The sequence below is a fragment of the Halichoerus grypus genome, chromosome 11 (assembly GCF_964656455.1).
Source record: "Halichoerus grypus chromosome 11, mHalGry1.hap1.1, whole genome shotgun sequence".
NCBI lineage: Eukaryota > Metazoa > Chordata > Mammalia > Carnivora > Phocidae > Halichoerus > Halichoerus grypus.
In genome coordinates this window covers 64,482,494-64,495,827 of record NC_135722.1, presented here as the reverse complement: position 1 = coordinate 64,495,827, position 13,334 = coordinate 64,482,494, and the positions used below count along the sequence as shown (strand labels likewise).

The window sequence follows — 13,334 nt, the reverse complement described above, 5'->3', positions numbered from 1 at the left end:
TAACACTCCCATGGAGTCTGAGGGGGCCATTTTCCCTAAAATCTTGCTAGTGTTGGATTTCATCAAGTTTACTCACTTTTGAAGACCTGGAGGGTAAAAAGAAAAGGTCTTGATTTTGCTACCTCATTGGAAAGCTAGTTTGGCTAGCATGGTACATAATTCTGGGTCAAAATTATTTTCTTTCCAAGTTTGAAGTGATTGCTTCATTGCTGTCCAGCATTCAGAGTGACCTTTCAGAAGTCTGACAGCCAATTCATTTTTGTTCCTTGTAGGTAACCTGTTTTTCTTCTTTGAATACTTTTAGAGTTTTTTCTTTGTCTTTTTGATTCTGAAACATCCCAAGTATTTGTCTAAGTAAGCATCTTTGAAAATGTTCCTTGCCTGCCACTTAGCAGGCCCTGTGAAGTATTGAAGCCTTTCTTCGGGTTGGGGAAGTTTTCTTTTAATATTTCTTTGTGGATCTCTTCCCCACCAATTCTCAGTTCTTTACTGGCATTTCTTTTGAATGAAAGGAGGTACTTCTGAATCGATCCTTTGTGTCTCTGTATTACTCTGCTTGGGCTGTCATAACCAAATTCCATATACTGGGTGGCTTACACAACAGAAATTTATTTTCTCACAATTTTGGAGGCTAAGATCAAGATGCTAGGCAATTCAGTTTCCAGTGAGGGCTCTCTTCCTGGCTTGTAGACATCTGCCTTCTGGCTGTGTCCTTGCTGTGTCCTCACATGGCAGAGAGATGGCTGTGGTGTCTCTTCCTTTTTGTATAAAGGCACCAGCCCCACTGAATTATTGAATTGACCTCATTTAACCTTTATCACTTCCTCACAGGGCCTATGTCCAGATACAGTCACACTGAGTTTAGGGCTTCAATATATGAATTTGAGAGGAACACAATTCAGTCCCTAGTAGTCTCTCAGTTTTTCTCTCAAATTTTCCATTCCTGATCGTTTCTATATATTCAGGGACATCTCCTCACACTTAACTTCTTAACATCCCCAGTTTTTGCCACACTGATCTTATTATTCATCCCATCTACTGCTTTTTTAGTTTTACTATCATAATTTTTAATTCCCTGTTTGTTTGTTGTTTCTTTTTCATAGCAGCCTACTATAATATCCTTGCGGATCTTTTGAAGGATGATGCTATTTAGATTTCATTTATTTATTTATTTATTTATTTATTTATTTATTTATTTATTTATTTTTGTTAGAATTTTTTAACTGTTTTTTTTTCTGTTCCTTTATCTGTCTTTTCTCCGGAGTCAGTTTTCAGTTTGTTTATATATATTTTTAAAAATTTTATTTATTTATTTGAGAGAGAGAAAGCACAGCAGGGTAGTAGAGGGGCAGAGGGAGAGGGAGAAACAGACTCCCCCCTGAGCAGGGAAGCCTGGTGCAGGGCTTGATCCCAGGACCCCGAGATCATGACCTGAGCCGAAGGCAGACGCTTAACCGACTGAACCACCCAGGCATCCCTCAGTTTGTTCATCTTAATCCTTTTCTTTAGAGCTGTTTGAATTTCCTCAGCTATCTGGTGATCCTTGGTTTTTCATCATATCTATGTTTGAAGAATGGGCTAATTAGCAGGTATTTTGTTTAAGTTTTCACTTCAGTTTTGAGCTGTCCATTTCCCCTCTAGTCTCCTTTGGTGAATGGAGGGTTACTAGGGACTCTGTGAGTAGGTCATTTTGACTGCAGACTTCCCAGTAAGGTGCTTAGAGCAGGCAGAGAGGCAGGCTCGGGGACCACCCTCCTCCCTACTTGGTCCTTTGCCCATCCCCAGATGCTAAAATATGGAGGCCTTTACTTCAGTGAAGCCACAGTTGACAGGCTGGGCAGGAACAGCTTTGCCTTCTTCCTCTCTGTGTCCATGGAAGTTGGATAGGATTACTTCCAGCCCTGCTTTTCTCACAGGCCCTTACACACCAGCAGACACCCTCCCCAGACAGGGGATTTCCCTTCTTAGAGTGAAGCTTTGTGTTTTAGTCCACCTTCCTGACCCCTACCCCTGACCTATAGCTCCCTGAAGTGGAGGGAAGAGGAGAGAGGTCTGTTGTGCACAGGGCAGTTTAAAGATGAATAATCCTGACGAGTGCTTTCCAACCCCTCGTATTCTTTCTATTTGCTTCCACTCAGCTAGGAGATTCCCTGCCCCCACCTTAAAGAAATTTACCTTACAAGTTTTGGAGTATGTTAATACTCATCCTGAGTTGTCTATCGGTGTGATCCTAACTGCTTTCTATCCAGATTTTTATCATAATTTCTGCTGCTTTTTCTGCTATCTTTTCTGTCCTTTAAGGGATTTATGGTGGTAGGGCAGGTCTATGTTCATGTTTAGTTCTCCATTTTGATTTGAGTCCTGTTTCACATGATTTTTCCTCTTGATAATGAAATTGCTGACAACAAATTGTGCTACTGGAATACAGCTCTTTGTTCATTAAGATGATTTCATTTAATAAAAAGTGCCAGACACTTACGTATAGTATTGCTCTGAAGCCTCACAACAATCCTGTAACATAGGCATCAGAATCCACATTTGGTTGATAAGGAAGCTGAAATTCAGGAAGGTTAATTGAATTAATTGAGGTCAGATGGCTAATAAGAAGTAGGCCTAAATCTGACTCCAAGACCACTTTATCCCGCTACATACTATTTAAATGTCTCTGCTGTATTCGTTTTCTCTAGTTTTCAGTATGTTTATCTTTACTTCCCCCATTAATATATACGGGCCTTGAGAGTAAGAGCCCTGGCTATAGTTCATTATTTCCATTGTGAGATGCCTGACTTCCTGTTTTACGAGCCGCAGTCAGTTTAAATTTTGTAAACCAACTCGATAAAGCAACTAATTACAATATGCTATGATAACAACATATTGCAACTGTACATTACAGGGGCAGAAATGCTTTATTTGGGGTCTTTAAATGTTTTCTTACATCCACTGAATTAAGGACTTGGTGGCAAGTCGGAATTAAAACTGGAGGAAAGGTCAAAGTTCAGCTCTGGTTGGAGTTGTTATGGCAATTCTCTGAGCTATAAGTCTGCATAAACAAAAGAGAGCACAAGAGGAAATACCTATTGATCTCTAATATTAGCTCTAGCTAATTGTTTTTCTGTTTCTTCAATAGAGCAGTATGTTGAGATGATGAGAATTATATTCTTTCATGTATTCCATTACATTCACTGTCATATCATTCTTTGGAAGTCTGCCTCAGGAAATAACAAACTTTCTGAAGGGGACAAAATCATGCTTTGACATTCCTAAGGATGGTGTCACCTGTGTTGGTTCCTTCTGATCCCATTTGGTTCATCTATTCATCTATTCATTGAGCACCTATGACTTTGGAGGCAAAATAAAACTACCTGGGAACTTTCCCCAAATACCACGATCAGTTTTCACTCCTAGACCAATGGTGCCCAGATTCATATATTTTTAAAGCTGCTCAAGCAATGATGATACATACGAGGGTTGAAAAACCACTGCCCCATGATATATTACAAATTGTGTTAACAACTGGGGATACAAATAAAAATAATAATTGCTAATATTTATTGAGTACATACCATATGTCAAGCACTATTCTATGCGCCTTATATGTATTAACACATTTAATCCTGATAACAACCCTAGAAGGTAGGTATTACTCCCATTTATAGATGAGGAAACTGAGACACAGAGAGATTAAGTAATTTGGCCAGAGTTATACATTTAGAAAGTGGTGGAATACGGTGCTGGGGTCCATGCCCACTGCTCTATAAACTATCAGTAGTATCATGGTCTAGTAAATAATGATAAGACAGTAGATACCTATCAAGGACACCTAAAGTGGGAGGTGAGAGAAGGAGGTAGGGGCAGGAAGGCTTCCTGTAGGAGGTGGTACCTTAATTAAGTAGAGGAAGAATGGGAACCAACAAGAAAAGTGGAGGAAGAGCTTTTTTGGTTCCTGTCTCCCCTGCCTTGCTAGACAACCTGCCTCCTCACCTCTCAGGAGTTTCCTCCTCTCTCTTCCCCATGCTGAAAACACTGGAATGTCCACAATCATCCTTAACACGCCTAACATTTCTACTGGGAAGACTGAAGTCATGCACAATTACTCATGCAATTTTTCCTCCTGACAATAGGTCCTTCTGTGAGCCTCTCATTCACATATATAAAGCTCCACTCTGTTTTTTTTTTTTTTTAAAAAGCCTTTGTTATAGGAACAATTCACAAACGTGTCAAACACACATTGGTTCCCCACCCCCTTCTCCTGTCCCCTCACCTGATTGGGAGACTAGAAAATAATCCCCTGGCTTGCCAGGCACCTGTGCCCACTTGCCAACTCTGCCCCAATGGAAGCTAACCCTGCTTTTCACTTTGCTTCTCATCAAGTGTGGCTCTAAGCTGAAGTTTGAGGTTAACCTCAGGGAGCGCTTAGCCACACCTGCCACCCCTCTGCCTGGCCCCAGGGGCAGGAAAAGACTTTCTGTTGAGGAAAGGGAAATGCTCCTATGCTGCTCATTAACTATGGGAGGAAAGGAAGCTCTTTCCAGACACCAAAAATACCAAGGACCAACATAAAAAGCAGTCTTTGTGCTAGCCAGCCCCATCATTCAGCACAGCCTAGGCTGGGGCCGGAGGGAAAAATAACTCCTCTCGCAGCCCACAGGGTCCCTGCATCCCAAATGGATGCCTCAGGAGGCCATGCCCTGAGTGAATGTCTGCTGGGGGACGGGGTCTCAGGGAACATGGATGGAGGCTGCCTGCCCTTAAACCACAGGAAGCAGCCTGACGCTAGCATGCTTATGGATGACTTGGGAGTCTTTGCTAGAATAGCCGTAGGCCCGTTGAGTAAGTGAAAAGGTGAAGAGTGCAGGTCTGTTGGGGTGTGAGGCAGAACTGTAGGAGATTGCCCCAGAGTCTGGGTAATCTCACCACAGCAGGTCCCTTTCCCACCCTGTGCTTATCAAACTAGGGGCCGAGCCTCCCTTTGAGCATAGGACGATTTTAAATGTAGAGAAAGAAGTGTCACCATCTGGCCTTTCCAATTCCCTTAGGCTTGGCTGCTATAGGCCCAAAAAGAGTCTGCAGCATGTGGGAGACTCAAGTCCAGAGGGTGATCTTGGGGGAAGGGTTGAGTTGCTGCAAAAATTGGATTTGGCCACAGGCTGGGAATTGGAGGCTTTCACAAACAGGAAGGCAGTAGGGCCATTTGGCTGAGACTGTAAGCTCAAGTGGCTTCAGAATTTGGCTGCTGATCAGTGTAGGGGAATGAGGTAAAACATGAGGGTGGCCCCAAGGATTGAGGACCTTAGAATCTGAAGGCTGCCAGAGCCACACTGAAGTTCTTAGAGGGCCTGTTTTCATGGTCTGTCTTACTTTACAGAGCCTGGGACAGATTCCCAAGACTAAATTGCCAAAACCAGGAAGTCAGGGTACTAGGATTTCATACTAGGCATGTTTCCCAGTCTCTCACTCCAACATTTCTGCATCTGGGCAGACAAGGGAAAAATTCTTCCATTATGATACCACATGTACAGGATCCTTGGCAGCTATGTGTGTGGTGGCGCATCTTTCTTTTCTTCCCTCCTGTTGATATAGGCTCTCTTTATAGACTCAAGTGTCAGAGCCGAAAAGATTTTAGAAGCCAGGTAGACCAAGTCTTTTGACAGGAAAAGAGACGGAAGACTGAAGAGAAGTGACTGGCACAAAGGCACACAGCTGGTTAATGAAGCCAGGTCTTCCGACAACCGGTCCAGGGCTTTTTCCATAATGCCACACCCTTTCTAACAAATACCATTTGTGTCTCAGGGGCTCCTGCCCATTCCCTATTCTGTTTCCCATTTTCCTCACTTCCGTGCATAGGGCCTTAAACTGGACCTTGTATATGGTAAAATGACTTTCTGAAAAGCTTCTGCTATTGGGTATCCTGACAAAAAAATGTTAGGTTAGAAAGAAAGAAGTCATGGCCAGTGAAACGCAGACGGACCAGGGTGGAAGAGCAAATTCCCTGACTCCAAGGCCTTGTTGCTCCAAGTTGTCCATGGACCAGCAGCCTGGGCATCATCCGGGAGTCCCAGCCTAGACTTGCACTTTCACCAGATCCCTAGATGATCCAAATACACATTAAAGTCTATGCAGTACTACTTTTAGGTAAGGCTCTGCAAAAAGTCCTCCCCTTCCCCTTCCTGCCCAAAATCTTAACCCCCCACCTCCCCCCTGCTCCTCCACCCCTCTGTCCTCCATCCTAAATTCTGACTTCTCTTGAAATTTAAAGCCAGGACGGGGTGGAGGTGGTGTTATATTTTAAAAGGGGACTCAAAAGGGGACTTATTTTTTTAGAAAAATAAAATATAGCCAATTCGAAAGAACTTTTTGCAGCTCCAATGTCATGTTGTTAATGTAGAAATATAAACATCTACTATGTTTATATTGGGTTGCTTGTAAAATCATCATCTTTGGTTATATTTAGAAACTTGATGGCTTGGAAAGTATACTGAAAAACTCTGAGAACAAAAATATTTTTCCCCTTAACTCTCTGGAAAAAAAAAAAAAATCTCTTTAAAAAAATCCTCTGGGCGCCTGGGTGGCTCAGTCGTTAAGCGTCTGCCTTCTGCTCAGGTCATGATCCCAGGGTCCTGGGATCGAGTCCCACATCGGGCTCCCTCCTCCGCGGGAAGCCTGCTCTCCCTCTCCCACTCCCGCTGCTTGTGTTCCTGCTCTCGCTGTCTCTGTCTCTGTCAAATAAATAAATAAAATCTTAAAAAAAAAATCCTCAAACATCTTTTCCCTACTTTCTTTTTTTTTTTGATTTTAACATGTTCTCAACTTTATTGAAATCATCAATATCCCAGACACATTTACCATTTTTAAAAATCAATTTAATGCTATCAAAAGGTGATGTCCAATCTAACCCTGTTTGCCTTCACGCCACTGTCGTGAGCCTTCATTCCAGGCCACATAAACAAAGAGGGCCAACACCATGTGGACGGCGACCACCGCAACAATAGCAGCATAAAAATAGCTGTCCCTATTGGACATCCCAAAGGCGCCTTTAAAAACATAAGATTTAGTCGTGAAATATAACCCAATAGGTACAGTGATCATTAGAGCTGTGAAGAACAGGAGCGTTTTCAGGGTAGATGCTAGTGAACTTTCATTTCTGAACTCGGGCGGCTGCAGCGCATTCAGCGCCCTTTTATCAAGGCGCTGCATGGTGTAGCCGCGCCCGCAGCAGGTGCTGGGGGCGGGCTGGGCTCGGGTACCGCACTCGGTCCACTCGACAGGCGACCGGTAGAGGCGTGCCGCGCCCGAAGTACCCTTTTCCCTACTTTCTTATTCCCATCCACCATTACGCATTTTTTCCTCTTACCTTTCTCCTAGTTCAATTCCCTCATTTTGTTTACATTTTTTAAAATACAATTTTTCTTATTACACACTTATTTCTTAGGGAAAAATTAGGGTATACAGAAGCAAAACACAACCAGAATCCCATTGATGTAGAAACAACTATATACCTTTTATAAAAAATATCTCAAACTTTTTTTATATGTATTTGTTAACAAAAATGGGATAATTCAGAACATCATAATTAGTATGTAGTTCCTTTTAAGTGGAACTATGAATTACTAACTTCTTTACATCTGCAAACATAAAAATGAACATTTTTATCAAGTTCTGCCATGTGGATTGTACCATGATTGATTTAATAATATTTCTATCGCTATTAGGTAGTTCAAACTTTTCACTACTAAAAATAGTACTGTACATCCTTAATGATTTTCTTACCTTAAAAAAATTCTTTCAGGGGCGCCTGGGTGGCTCAGTCGTTAAGCGTCTGCCTTCGACTCAGGTCATGATCCCAGGGTCCTAGGATCGAGCCCCGCATCGGGCTCCCTGCTCTGCGGGAAGCCTGCTTCTCCCTCTCCCACTCCCCCTGCCTGTGTTCCTTCTCTTGCTGTGTCTCTCTCTGTCAAATAAATAAAAAATCTTAAAAAAAAAAAAATTAAAAAAAATTCTTCCATTAAATCATAAATGCACTATTACACTTGTGAAAAAAAATTTAAATACAGAGAACACTAAATTTCTTTGACTGTCATTCCCAGTCCTGGTTCCCAACCCACCTTCCCAGAGGTAACCACTGTTACCAGATTTGTATGTATTTTTGTACATATTCTCCCAGACCATTTTTTATGCATTTAGTGCATATGTATATAGCTGTAAGAAATAAATTACTATTTCAGGATTTTGGTTCATTGGTGGTTATTTTTCACACCAATGGTATAAGACCTATCATTCTTCAAATTGCCTTTCTCACTTAAACAATTTGGAGTGCTTGCCGCATTAACACTTATAGATCTACTTCATTTATTTTGGCTGTTGCCTAGTATTTTGTGTCACGAACAGAACATGGTTTATTAGCATGTGTTGGATGAATTGACTTTTAGGCTATTCCACTTTTTTTTTTTTTTAAAGATTTTATTTATTTATTTGACAGAGAGAGATGCAGCGAGAGAGGGAACACCAGCAGGGAGAGTGGGAGAGGGAGAAGCAGGCTTCCCGCTGAGCGGGGAGCCCGATGCTTGATCCGAGGACCCTGGGACCATTACCTGAGCCGAAGGCAGATGCTTAACGACTGAGCCACCCAGGCGCCCCTGGCTATTTCCACTTTTTATCTCTTATATAAAATACACTTATACATACTTCTTCATGTACACTTGGGAGTGTGTCTTTAGGGTAGATTCAGAGAAGTGGCATTGTTGAATCTTAGGATCCCACTGACTGCTTTCTATGTATGAATGAGAGGCAAAACTCTTTTGAAGATCCTGGAGGAAAATACAGTTCTTAAAAGCCTGAAAAATGATTTTTCCCCCTAGCTTTGTTCTTGGCTTCCAATATTATCTTGAGGTTTCTAGCTGGGGTAGATGGATGCGACCGAACAAGGAAAAGGACATAACAGGCTTTTGGGTGAAAATAAGAAGGAGGTTTGGCTGAGTTTAAGATGTTGCCTTATAGGAGGGAAGAGTGCCTGTGGTGCCCGGCAGATGGGGAGTACTTTCCCACTTCTCTTGTTCCAGCTGCCCCACTCCCACCGCAACTCAGTGAATCCAAAGGTCAACCCAACTTTTGATGGGTGCATATGGATACAGAGCAAGGTGTTACAAGGATTTCAGTAGATGACATGGTCTCAACCCCCCTGAAGGTGAACAGACATCCATTCATGGGAAGATGTATTAACACTTACAAGCCATACCCTGTACTACCAAGTAAAACTTATTGTCAAGCAAACTGAGTACAGCCACCATTACTCCTGAGGGAACAATAAGTCCTTTGTACCTTTCACCTGGATTATTGCCCCAGGTTTTCACTTGGTCTCCTTACCTACAATCTCTCCCTTCCAACCTATCTAGCTGACTGCTGATAAAGTTATATATGAAAAGGTCACTTTTATGGTATCTGTGATCTTATTCATTCCCTACTCCTCTTATTGTCTGGTAGGCTTCCCTTCATCCTTTACGACTCAGCTCAATAATGTTATCGTAGTAGGGGTGCCTGGGTGGCTCAGTCAGTTGAGTGTCCAGAGTCTTGATTTCGGCTCAGGTCTTAGGGTTGCAAGATCTAGCCCCATGTTAGGCTCTGCACTCTGTGCAGAGTCCGCTTGAGATTCTCCCTCTCCCTCTGCCTTCCCCTCCCCCGCTCACGTTTTTTCTCTCTCTCTCTCTCTCTCTCTAAATAGATAAAATCTTAAAAAAAAATGTTATGGTAGTAATCATTTGCAATATAGAAGTGTATTAAATCAACACATGGTATATCTTAAACTCACACAATGTTATATGCCAATTATATATCAATAAAGTTGGGGGAAAAAGACAGCTCAAACTTTTCATTCAACATGTATTAAGCACATACTATGTGCATATCACCTCTACTAAAAATTTTCCCTGACTCTAAGCTCTGTAAATAACTCCCTCCCTGCTTCTTCTCTTGTAGTAGATCCTACTTTATTGTCATTACTTTTTATGTATGTATGTATGTATGTATCTATTTTCTTCCATCCCTTTTTATTTTATTTAAAAATTTTTAAATTGGAGTATAGTTGACACACAATGTTATATTACTTTCAGGTGTACAACATAGTGATTACTTATTTTTTTTTTCTGCTATGTCTACCCCAAACTGTGAGTTCTTAAAGTATAGGGTCTGTATCTTATCCACCTCTGAACCCCCAGTACCTAATATGATGCTGGGCATGTGGCTGATGCTTAATAAATATTTGTTTGACAAAAACAATGAATAAATGAGCTCCCTAGAAGTGTGTACACTGGTTCTCAAAGACTTTTAAGATCTGCAGGTTAACTTTTGCTTAGAGAAGAAACCATGTTAGGTAGCAAGAGCAGAGATAATCTTTGAGGTGACTTGTCCTAGATTCTGAAAGTAGTAGAGGGAGGGGCTGGTACTTGCCCCAGTCTAAATCTTTTCATTTTATATTTCAAACGCATAGTCTATATCACTGTTGCAATGTAAGGGGTGCTAAAGATGTGTTTACTTAAAAAAAGAAAAGAAAGCTTTTAAAAAGATGCCAGCTTTCCCTAGTTTGGAACTGGACTTTTTATTTATTTTTTATTTATTTATTTTTATTTTTTTATTTTTTGGAACTGGACTTTTTAAAGCTCTCATCTAATGTTGCCCCTTGCTTAAAGCCTTTCCATGACTTCTCATTGCTCCTGGGTTAAAGTTCAAGACTTTTAACTTGTCTTGCAAGGCTCCACATGGCCTGGAGATTGCCTATTTCTCCAGCATCCTTTCACATCGTTTTTCCTGGAGCTCCTTACACTCCAGCCACAGAAGTCATTTCTCTGATCTGCAAGGTCACCAAGCTTCTTCATCCATGCTTCACTGATGCTCCTCATGCCTGGAACACTCTCTGCTACAACCCACACCTGCCCCCCACCCCCCACTTCTCTAACTGCCACTCATCCTTCAGGTCTTAGTTTGGCTGTCACTGCTGAGGGAGGCCTGCCCTCAGCCACACGGGAGGATAGCTCATCCTATGGTACACCTACAGAGTGTTCTGTCTTTTCCTTTATAACACTTATGATTATTGTAACTTGATCATCAAGTTGTGTAATCACTGAACGTTTGTTTTTTCACCTCCCACCATCCCGATCCATGAGGACGGGATCTACATCTATTCTGTTCACTTCTTTATTGAAAGGGCTTTACCTACATTACTTGATCTAGTTTCACAGTCCTGTGAGGTAGACATCCTCATCCCTTATTCGACAGAGGAGAAAATTGCAGGCTCTGAGAGATGTGTGGTAGAGTCAAGATTTGAGCGCAGTTCCATCTGTATTTTTGAAGGGTTAAAAGGGCTAGAAGTTCATTTATTTGGGATTTGGATTCTCAAGACTAGAACTTAATAGGATGATGATTCTGGGTGTGCCTCTTCATCTGTATAATAGAGATAATATTACATACCTTATCTACCTCACAATTTTCCTTAGGATCAAATAAAAGAATATATATGACATGCCTGGTAGCCATAACACAGCCTACAAATATAAGTGAAGTAAGTAGTATTTTTCATCAGACTCAAGTCTGTAACGGCTGCTGCTTATCTGGTCTGCCCACTCTGGGCATCGGTGTCTTCAGTAAAATTGTCAGTTTGAAGACACGGAGTCCAGATGTCCCTATATATTATCTAGAGCAGGTTTTTAGCCCGGACTTCTGCTGACAACTAAAAGATGAGTTGAGAAGGATAGCATTCATCTTACAGGATGAGAACTATACATTTAGCTTTTACATAAATAAAAATAAAGCAATAAATAAAATGCAGTACGTGTCTAGAATTTAGCCTCCAGTATTGATTGCCAAGAACAGATTCAATGGTTAGGCAAGTGTGGTTAATGATTAGCATGAGTGGTTAAGAGCTTAGACTTTGGAGTCAGAGAGGCCTCAATTCAATTCCCTCAGCTCTACGTTTACCAACAAGGAGGCCTTGGGCAAGTCACATAACTCCTCAAGCTTCATTTCTACATCTTTTAAATGTACCTACCCCTCAGCCTGTTGTAAGGATTAAAACAAATAATGTAAGGAAGCGCCTGGGACATAGGAAACACTGTATAAATGTGGAGAGTTGTTATTGCCATGTCAGTCTTTCTTTCCTGGCTTGCTGATCCTCCACACCTATTTGTTCCGTGTGGCTTCCATTCCAACTGGAATGATGACTTTCAGGTGTCAGAGTCTTAAATACTAAGGCCAAGAACTCTGTCTCTCAATCTGCAACTGCTCCAAGTGAGGCCAACCTTGTATAAAGGGGAGAGATTTACTCCCATGTGTTGTGCACAATGAGTTCCCACCAGCTTTTTGTGAGTCTGGGAAGCTTCGGTATTTGTGCAGAGCTACAAGTTCTTCCATCCGTATTCAAGCAATGGCGTGTCTCTGCTCAACTACTTTTGAGTGTCACACTAAGGATGGGAAGATTTTATTCTCTCTGGCTTTGGATAGCTAAAGGATGTGCAATTTGGAGCTGCAAGAAAAAAAGGGGGGGTTTCATTGTTTAGTCACTCTATGGCTACTATCACATAGGCACGATAAGATGATTTGATTCATTATTAATTTTAAATTTTTTTTTTTAAGATTTTATTTATTTGCGAGAGAGAGAATGAGAGACAGAGAGCATGAGAGGGAGGAGGGTCAGAGGGAGAAGCAGACTCCCTGCTGAGCAGGGAGCCTGATGTGGGACTCGATCCCGAGACTCCAGGATCATGACCTGAGCCGAAGGCAGTCGCTTAACCAACTGAGCCACCCAGGCGCCCTCATTATTAATTTTAAAATGGGAGCCTTTCTGTAATTCTGAAGTAGGAGTAGAGAAATTCTAGTGATAGCACTGTATTCTGGTTCGCATGTGTGTGTTCTCACTTAAAATGTACTTATTGAGAACGACTATGTTCTGTTCTCTGGGGAGAAACACAAAGATGAATAAGTTCTCTTTCCTTCACAGGAATTGAAATCCTATGTAGGAGATAGAAAAGGCCACAAACAATGGACGGGAGTGAACACGTAGGCGAGGAAGGATGCTCTGTGCGTGGTCCCCTCGATTCTGGATTGGGATTCGAGTGTTTGGGGTGGTGGGTAAGAGAGTAAAGAGATATAGACATTCAATTGGGCCCGAATCCTGGCATTTGTATTTATTTGTTAAATTAACCTAAGCAAGCCATTTACCCTCTCTGAACCAGTTTTCTCATGTGAAAGGAGAAAATGCTTACCTCAAAAGATTGCAATGAGGATTAACTGAGATAAAGTATACGTCAGGCACGATGCTGGACTAACTATAGCTAACAAATATGAGCCAC

General features: G+C 41.7%; 1 long non-coding RNA gene and 1 pseudogene across 6 annotated transcripts in view; both read right to left on the bottom strand.

Annotated features, from left to right (window-relative positions):
- LOC118529351 (uncharacterized) overlaps window positions 1-13,334 on the bottom strand; it is a 100,435-nt gene that overhangs the window by 44,628 nt on the left and 42,473 nt on the right. The gene's annotated exons all lie outside the window — the stretch shown is intronic.
- Window positions 6,774-7,256, bottom strand: LOC118529348 (vacuolar ATPase assembly integral membrane protein VMA21 pseudogene; annotated as a pseudogene).